This window comes from Eriocheir sinensis, chromosome 50, assembly GCF_024679095.1.
Source record: "Eriocheir sinensis breed Jianghai 21 chromosome 50, ASM2467909v1, whole genome shotgun sequence".
NCBI classification, from domain to species: Eukaryota; Metazoa; Arthropoda; class Malacostraca; order Decapoda; family Varunidae; genus Eriocheir; species Eriocheir sinensis.
Genome location: NC_066558.1, coordinates 6052288 through 6061779, shown reverse-complemented (window position 1 = coordinate 6061779; position 9492 = coordinate 6052288). Strand labels below are relative to the sequence as shown.

General features: G+C 36.1%; 1 long non-coding RNA gene across 1 annotated transcript in view; it reads left to right on the top strand.

The window, feature by feature from the left end:
- Positions 1-9190, top strand: part of LOC126982314 (uncharacterized) — a 13796-nt gene extending 4606 nt beyond the window's left edge. Inside the window, exons 2-3 of the long non-coding RNA XR_007735046.1 lie at positions 7862-7982; positions 8323-9190. This is a non-coding gene — a long non-coding RNA (uncharacterized LOC126982314). The remainder of the gene's footprint in view (positions 1-7861; positions 7983-8322) is intronic.
- The last annotated feature ends 302 nt before the right edge of the window (positions 9191-9492 follow it).

Sequence of the window (9492 nt, the reverse complement as noted above, 5' to 3'; positions counted from 1 at the left end):
TATCTTTCTACAATTTTTTTACTCTTCTTAATTTTCATTGTTTTTATATTTTATTTTTATTCCACCGTCTCTAGCTCACAATATTTTAATTTCCACCTTTTTAACATCTTTTCTAGCTCTCATTATCTCTTTCTACAATATTTTACTCTTACTTTTCATTGTTTTTATATTTGATTTTTATTCCATCGTCTCTAGCTCACAATATTTTAATTTCCACCTTTTTAACCTCTTTTTTTGGACTCATCATATCTTTCTACAATTTTTTACTCTTCTTACTTTTCATTGTTTTTATATTTTATTTTTATTCCATCGCCTCTAACTTACAATCTTTTAATTACCTCCTTTTTAATATTTTTTTCTCAACTTTCGTGACTCCTTTCTACTAATTTTGATGCTTTTTTTACTTTTTATTATTTTCTTTATTTGGTTTATATTCCACCGTCTCTAACTTACAATCTTCTAATTTCCTCCTTTTTAATATTTTTTTCTCAACTTTCGTGACTCCTTTCTACTAATTTTGATGCTTTTTTTGCTTTTCATTATTTTCTTTATTTGGCTTATATTCCACCGTCTCAAACTTACAATCTTTTACTTTCCTCCTTTTTAACATTTTTTTTCTAGATTTCATGACTTCTTTCTACTATTTTTGAGATATTTTTTACTTTTCTTTTTTATTTGATTTCCTCCTTTTCAACGTCTTTTTTCTACATTTTTTTTTATTTATTTTACTTTTCATTGTTTTTTTTAGTTGATTTATATTCCATCGTCTCAAACTTACAATCTTTTATTTTTTTTTCATTTTTTCAGCTTTCATGATCTTCCAACTATTTTTGATACCTTTTTTTACTTTTCATTGTTTCTTTTTATTTTATTTATATTCCATCGTCTCTGGCTCACAACCTTTTAATTTCCTCCTTTTTCCTTTTTTTTTCAGTTTTCATAATCATCTATTTTTTTACTTTTTTCCTCCCCGGCGTGAGCTTTATTTGTTAAGTGAAAAAAATGATTCAAAAATTCACCCTCGCCTCGAAAGTTAAAGTAATTCCATGATATCCGCTTTCATTCCACTAAAAGGTAAAAAAACAAACAAAAATATAGAAAAATGATACACTGCCTTCCTTCCATTACAGCGAATCTTCAATCTTGTCATATCCTCTACATTTAAAAACACAATAAAAAATGCTATTCCTTTTTCATCACTGAGTATTATAATCATTATCAAAAACATTATTATCTGAAGACTATTTAATTGAGTCGTTTCCACTGGTGATTCTTTTTATATTCTGAAATGTATAAGGTTTCTGTTTTTTTTTTTTTACGAATTTACTTTCACTTCTGTATATCATTATCTCTCTCTCTCTCTCTCTCTCTCTCTTTTGTATAGGAACTTCTTTTCAGTAACTCTTTTATTGAAACTTTTTTGCATAGGAACTTTTTTTCGTAGAATATTTTTGTATAGGAATTTTTTGGGGGATTATTTTTTGTATCGGAACTTTTTAGGAACTTTTTTTTTGCATAAGAACTTTTTACGAACTTTTTCATGAACTTTTTTTATATAGGAAATTTTTACGACCTTTTTTAGTAACTTTTTTGCATGGAAACTTTTTTTAGTATTTTTTTATAGGAACTTTTTTGTACAGGATATTTTTTGGGGTAACTTTTTTTTAATTTCACTTCTATTTATCATTTTTCTACTGTTTTTTTTTTTTTGTATAGGAACTGAATCTTGTGAGTATTCTATTTTATCTTATTTACTCTTGTTTTCTTTAGTCCTCGGTCTATCTTATCTTCCTGCAATATAAAAAAAATAATGCACAAGGTGAAGTGGTGGCTGATTGGTCATGTGTGATTAAAGACGGCAGGGCCCAAGGTTCGAGTCCCGCCCTGAAGGTCTCTTAATTCATCTTTCTATATATTTATTTATCCTTCTCTGGTGATGAAGTTTTTTATTTATGATTAATTTAGTAGTTTTCTCTTTAAGTTTACTCTTTGGTTTGTTCATTTAGCTTTCTCTTCCATGTTGATTTAGCTTTTCTGTTTCAATATGATTTTCTATTTAGCTTTCTATGTTACTATGTGTTTATGCGTAGCTTTCTTTCCTGTTTAATTTAGCTTTCTCTGTCTGTTGATTTAGCTTTTTCTGTTTCTATATGATTTTCTATTTAGCTTTCTATGTTACTATGTCTTTGTGTAGCTTTCTTTCCTGTTTAATTTAGCTTTCTCTGCCTGTTGATTTAGCTTTCTATGTTACTATGTCTTTCTAATTTAGCTTTCTCTGTCTGTTGATTTAGCTTTCTGTTACTATGTCTTTCTAATTTAGCTTTCTCTGTCTGTTGATTTAGCTTTCTATGTTACTATGTCCTTCTATTCAGCTTTAATTTAGCATTCGTTTCAGTTTACATCTTACGTTCTTTTTTAATCTCAAGTTCGTTTTTTATCGTTGTTTACATCATACATTCGTTTCTGTTTACATCCTACGTTCTTTTTTTAATCTCAAGTTCGTTTTTTAAGATCAAGTTCGCTTTTTATCGCTGTTTACATCATACATTCATTTCTGTTTACATCTTACGTCCTTTTCTAACCTCAAGTTCGTGTTTTATCTTCCTATTTTCATCCTACATTCCTTTCTGTTTACGTCTGACATTCGCTCCGCTGACTTGGCGTACCTCATCGCTTGCCATCTGGAAAACAAGACGACGAGGAGGGAGATACAAACGGCGATAGGCGATAAGATAACCTCACGCGTCTACTCTGTGCTCCCGCTTAGAGATAACAGTTCGGGAATCCTCAAGGCCATGTATGACACCTTCGTAATCGTCAGGGAGATGCAGAAGAGCAAAAAGAATTAGGTGATTAGATAGGCGGTGATTCGAGAGGTATCGCAACTCCCCCACCCACGAGGAATGCTTTTTTTATTATTTTTCTCTTTATTCCTCTTTATAGCTTTCTGTTGCCATGTACCGTTCTGTTTTTGCTTGTATCTTACGTCTGTTTTGTTGGTTTGTTTTTTTACAGTTGGGGAAATGTGTGTGTGTGTGTGTGTGGGGTAGTAGTAGTAATAGTAGTAGTAGTAGTAGATGTAGTAGAAGTATAGAAAGAATATGTGTAGGAAGGTGAAATAGGAAGAAAGGAAGGAACTAAAGATATAATTGAGGCGAAAATAGAGGAGAAGAAATAGGAGAAGTTAAAAATAGTGCACAGGAAAGAGGTGGAGGAGGAAGAGGAAAACAGAATGGAGGAAGAAACAAAAATAAATAAAAATGTCCATCCATTAAATTCGTTTCTGTTTACAAGGGAAAAATAAAAAATAAACAAGGGGACAAATCAATAAACAAACAAGGGTACAAATAATAAACAAACAAGGGTACAAATGAATAAAAAACAGGAGGGACAAATAAATAAAAATAAAAACAAGGGGATAAATAAATAAAAAAGAACAAGGGGATAAATAAATAAAAAAGAACAAGGGGATAAATAAATAAAAAAAGAACAAAAATAAAAACAAGGACAAAAATATTAAAAAAAGGACAAAAATAATAAAAACAGACAAAAATAATAAAAAAAACAAGAAAAAAATACAATCTAAAAACACTAGCACTGCTCCTAAAAATTATAGTAGAGGAGAGTGGTCAAAGGGGAGGTCAGTATCGGATGGTGAGGTGCCTTGATACTCGCCTCCCTTATCTTTATGGAGATTTACGAGAGGACGGCAAAGGAAAATAAAAATAGAAGAGATATAGAACCCAACAAAATCCCCTCCATGAGCAGAGAGAGAAGAGAAGGTAAAAGAGAAGAGAATGTAAGAGATAGAAGGATTGAAAATAGTTAACAGAATACAATAATAATAATAATAATAATAATAATAATAATAATAATAATAATAATAATAATAATAATAATAATAATAATAATAATAATAATAATAATAATAATAAAAGGAAATAAAAGAGGTTGAAAATAGTAGATATAAAGGTTGAAAGTAATAAAAATACAGGAATAAAATAGAAAAAAATGAAGAAAAAGATTGAAAATGGTAGATATAGATTGAAACGAGAAAAAAAAGAGAAAAAAAGAATAAAAATAATGTAAAAAAGACTGAAAATAGGGAGAGAGAGAGAGAGAGAGAGAGAGAGAGAGAGAGAGAGAGAGAGAGAGAGAGAGAGAGAGAGAGAGAGAGAGAGAGAGAGAGAGAGAGAGGATAAGGGGAAGTAGGAAAAGGAGATTATAGAAGGAGGGAAGGGGAGGGAGGAAAATAAATATATATGATAAAATAAGACGAGAGAGACGGAGACATAGATACAAGGAAGGAAAGTGAATAAAAGGAGATTGAGGAAGGAAAAGAATTAAGGAAGGAGGGAAAGAGAGAGGGGAAGGAAGGAAGGAAAGGAAAAAAAGACAAAAAATGAGAAAGTGTTAAAGAAAGAGAGAGAAGAAAGAGGAAGGGAAAGAAGATAAGAAAAATACGAGAATACAAAAACATAAGGAAGAGAATAAAAAATAATAACAGAAAAATAGAGATTGAGGAAGGTAAAGAAGGAAGGAAGGAGGGAAAGAGAAAGGGGAAGGAAGGAAGGAAAGGGGAAAGAAGAGATAAAAAATGAGTGTTAAAGAAAGAGAAATAGAAGAAAGAGAAAGGGAAATATGATAAAAAGAACTGAGCATAGTAAAAAGAATACAAGAATATAAAAAAAAACAAGAAAAGAATAAAAAAGAATAACAGGAAAATAAGTGAAAAAAGTAGAGTTGAATATACAGATAAAGATTGAAACGAGTAAAAAGAAAAAGGAAGGAAGGAAGGAGGGAAAGAGAGAGAGGGGAAGGAAGGAAGGAAAGGAAAAAAAAGATAAAAAAATGAGAAAATGTTAAAGAGAGATAGAAGAAAGAGGAAGGGAAAGAAGGAGAATGAGAAAAATGAGAGTGAAATGAGAGAGAGAGAGAGAGAGAGAGAGAGAGAGAGAGAGAGAGAGAGAGAGAGAGAGAGAGAGAGAGAGAGAGAGAGAGAGAGAGAGAGAGAGAGAGAGAGAGAGAGAGAGAGAGAGAGAGAGGGGAGTAAAAAGAAAGGTTAATTAGTTCAGAGGTGGGTGTTGAATTGAGAACCCATACGAAGGTTGATAGAATAAAACCCACAAATAATTGGGTTGATTAATTCTCCTTCCTTTTTCCTCCAAGGATTTTAATATTTTGCTCTTCCTCCCTTCTACTGTATATTCCTTCCTCTCTCTCTCTCTCTCTCTCTCTCTCTCTGTCACTTTCTCTCTTCACTCTTTCAACCTTTCCTCCTTTACTGTCCTTTCTCCTTGCGTCCTCTTCCTCCAGACATCCTATATTCCCCTATTCCTATCTTCCATTCCATTATCTTTCTCTATGTCATTAAGGGGACGATAAAAAAGGATCCGGAACACAGAAAACAAAATCAAAACAAAAATAGGAAGGTGACATAGGAAGAAGGGAAGGAATTAAAATGCAAATGAGACGAGAAAAAAGAGGAGGAGGAATAGGAGGTAAAAATAGTGCATAGGAAGGAGGAGGAGGAGGAGGAGGAGGAGGAAGTAAAAAAAAGCGAAAAGAAAACAGGGAAGGGAGATAAGGGAAAAAATAGATATAGATTTAATGAGAGAGAGAGAGAGAGAGAGAGAGAGAGAGAGAGAGAGAGAGAGAGAGAGAGAGAGAGAGAGAGAGAGAGAGAGAGAGAGAGAGAGAGAGAGAGAGAGAGAGAGAGAGAGGAAATAGAGAGAAAAATGTAAGGATTGAAAGCGAGGGAAAGGGAGGGGAGGAAGGAGGGAAGGGGAGAGAAGAGGAAGGGTAGGAAGAATAGAAAGGGGAAGGGGTAGAAGGAGGGAAAGGGAGGGGAAGAAGGAGGGAAGGGGAAGGGAAGAAGGAGGGAAGGGGAAAGGAGGAAAGTAAGGAAGGGGAGAGGGAGAAGGAGGGAGGGGAAAGGAGGATATGAGGGAAGGAAAAGGGAAGAAGGAGGGAAGGGAAGGGAGGAAAGGAGGGAAGGGGAAGGGAAGAAGGAGGGAGGGGAAGGGAGGAAAGGAGGGAAGGGGAGGGGGAGAAGGAGGGAAAGGAAGGGAAGAAAGGAGGGAAGGGGAGGGGAAGGAGGGAAGGGTAGGGGAAGGAGGGGAAGGGAGGAGAGGGAGGAGGGGAAGGGAGGAAAGGAAAGGGAAGAGGGAGGGGAAGGCAGGAGAGGGAGGAGGGGAAGGGAGGAAAGGGAAGGAATTGGATTACACGAAATCTCTTTATTATTTTCCTTGACACACGAATTTGTTACAGAGTCTTAAGAAAGCTTAGAATTGGATCCCACGACTGTCCATACGCCGGCCATTCAGGAGGAGGAAAAGGAGAAGGAGGAGGAGGAGGAGGAGGAGGAGGAGGAGGAGAAGGAGGAGGAGGAGATTTATGATGCTATTTATAGATATGAATTAGAGAATGAATAGGGATCAGAGAGAGAAGAAGGAGAGAGAGGATTAGGAGGAAACGAATATAAAGAAGAAAAAAAGAGAAAACATGAAGAGGAAGAACATGAACCAGATGACGAACAAGAACAAGAGCAAGAAAAATAAAGACTAGAACAACGAAAATAAAGAAAAAGATGATGAAGAAAATATAACAATGACAATAACAAGAAGAAAGAAAATAGAGAAAAATAGGAAGACAATATAACATGAACAAAAACAACAAGAAACTACGCCAATCGATTAAACCCAGAAAATATCACATTCAGAATACACACTTTCTAAATTTCATAAACTCTTGGGAAAACTCAACCCACATTTAAATTTCATAGACTACACACATACCATAAACTCTAAGGAAAACTCTACCCACATTTAAATTTCATTGACTACACACATACCATAAACTCTAAGGAAAACTCAACCCACATTTAAATTTAATAGACTACACACATACCATAAACTCTAAGGAAAACTCTATCCACATTTAAATTTCATAGACTACACACATACCATAAACTCTAAGGAAAACTCTACCCACATTTAAATCTCTTATACCACACATCTATTATAAACTCTAAGGAGATGCCTACTCATATTAAAATTTCATGAGGCTTCCGGAATAAATAAATAAATAAAACAGCATCCCATCTAAACATTACTAATAAAAAAGGAGAAGATGAAGATGAACGAGTGAAAACCTCAACGCTCTCTCTCTCTCTCTCTCTCTCTCTCTCTCTGGTCAGCCAATCGTCGCCTTCCGCTTCGCTTCATCGCCGTTCAGTGAAGCGTGGCGATCACACTTCGCGCCCCCGCTTCACTTGAGAGAGAGAGAGAGAGAGAGAGAGAGAGAGAGAGAGAGAGAGAGAGAGAGAGAGAGAGAGAGAGAGAGAGAGAGAGAGAGAGAGAGAGAGAGAGAGAGAGAGAGAGAGTATTGGCTTAGCATTATTTGTTTTCAGGTCATTAATGTTGTTGTGTACTTTTCTTCCTCCTCCTCCTCCTCCTCCTCCTCCTCCTCCTCCTCTTTTTCTTCTTGTTCTTTTTCTTTCTCCTCTCATTCTTCTTCCTCTTACTTATTCGTATTTTTTCTTCCACCTTTTCTCTCCCTTTTGCTATCTCTTCTTACTCCTCTTCCTTTTCCTTTGCTTTTCCACTTCTTTCTATTTTCTTCGTCTTCCTCTTATTTTTTTTCCTTATTTTTTTCCCATTTTTATATCCCTCTTTCTCCTCCTCTTCTTTTTTCTTCTTCTTCTGTTTCCTCCTCCTTCTCCTCCTCTTCTTTTTCCTCTTTCTTTTTCTGTTTCATTCTCTTGATTCTCGTTCTCGTATCTTTTTCTCTCTCTATTTTTCTTTTTCTACTTCCTCCTCCCCCTCCTCCTCCTCCTCCTCCTCCTCTTCCTCCTCCCCAGCAGGACGTAGGCGGGAGGTCTGCTAACTTCCTGCTGCCCTCCGCGCCCCCCCTCCCCCTCTCCCCTTCTCGGCCTGCTGACAACGGAAAACACGTACAGTTCCCGTCTAACGCACACGCCGGTACGTACATGTGTGTGTGTGTGTGTGTGTGTGTGTGTGTGTGTGTGTGTGTGTGTGTGTGTGTGTGTGTGAAACAAGGAAAAGAGAGATGAGAGGAGATAAAGAAGGGAAAGAAGGAAATACAAGAAATGAAAGAGGAAATAAAGGAAGGGAAGGAAAGAGAAGTGTGTGTGTGTGTGTGTGTGTGTGTGTGTGTGTGTGTGTGTGTGTGTGTGTGTGTGTGTGTGTGTGTGTGTGTGTGTGTGTGTGTGTGTGTGTGTCAGTCTGATAATAATAATAATAATAATAATAATAATAATAATAATAATAATAATAATAACTAATTACAAATATTCTCCAGTGAAACAAATGGAAGAAGGAGAAGAAAACAACAAGAAGGATGATGACAACAACAAAAACAACAAACCCAAAGAGGAAAACGAAGACAAAGAAAACGAAGAAGAAGAAGAAAAAGAAGAAAAGAAGAACGAAAGTAAAAAACAAACTCACTTTCAACCCTCTCCCACCTCCTCTTCCTGCCCTCCTCCTCCTCTTCCTCCTACTCCTACCTCCTCCTCCTCCTCCTCCTCCTCCTCCCCCACCCCCTCCCCCCTCTGCCCCTCCGACGCCCCTCTTCTCCTCCAGGTAAACTCTCCCAAGGTGGTGAAAAGGTACTAATTGAGGACAGGTGGCAGGTGACGCAACTCAAAGGTATTTCCCAAAGGTGTTTCTTGAAATTGGAACACACGGGGAAGAAAAACTACTGGGATTTGGAACACAGGGGATGGAATGAAGGTGCTGTGGTGTGTGTGTGTGTGTGTGTGTGTGTGTGTGTGTGTGTGTGTGTGTGTGTGTGTGTGTGTGTGTGTGTTGCTGGTTTTGTGTTGTGTTGCGTGGTGGTGGTGGTGATGTAGGGTGGTGGTGGTGGTGGTGTAAGGCGGTGGTGTTGGTGATGACGGTGGTGGGGGAGATGATCTTGGTGGTGGTGATGGTGGTGTTAATGTTTTGAGATGGTGTTGCGGAGATGTGTTGAACAGTAAGGTGGTGGTGGTGGTGATGATGATGGTGATGATAGCGGTGGTGGTGATGATAGTGGTAGCGGTGATGATAGTGGTGATGGTGTTGATGGCAGTAACAACAACTTTGGTTCTTCACAAATAAAAGAAAAAGAAAAGTAACAAATGAGTGAAGTAATTAAAAAAAAAAAAATCTACCAGGTATAACTTCAATAACATCTATACATCATTTTTGACAGGCTGGATAAGTTAATATAAAAAGCAACAAAATGTATATAAACAATTTTCATCTCTAAAAAACCTGCAAACTACTTAACTGTATTTCGTCTATGTTAAAATCCCACATGTATATACAACACACAACATATATACATCTTTTTTTAGACAGGCTGGATAAAAATAAAAAAAGCAACAAATATATAAATACTCATTTCATTACAAACTAAACCGGCAACAACTACTTTACTTTTAAAATCCCTAAAATCCCGAGTATAACTTCAACAACATATCTATAC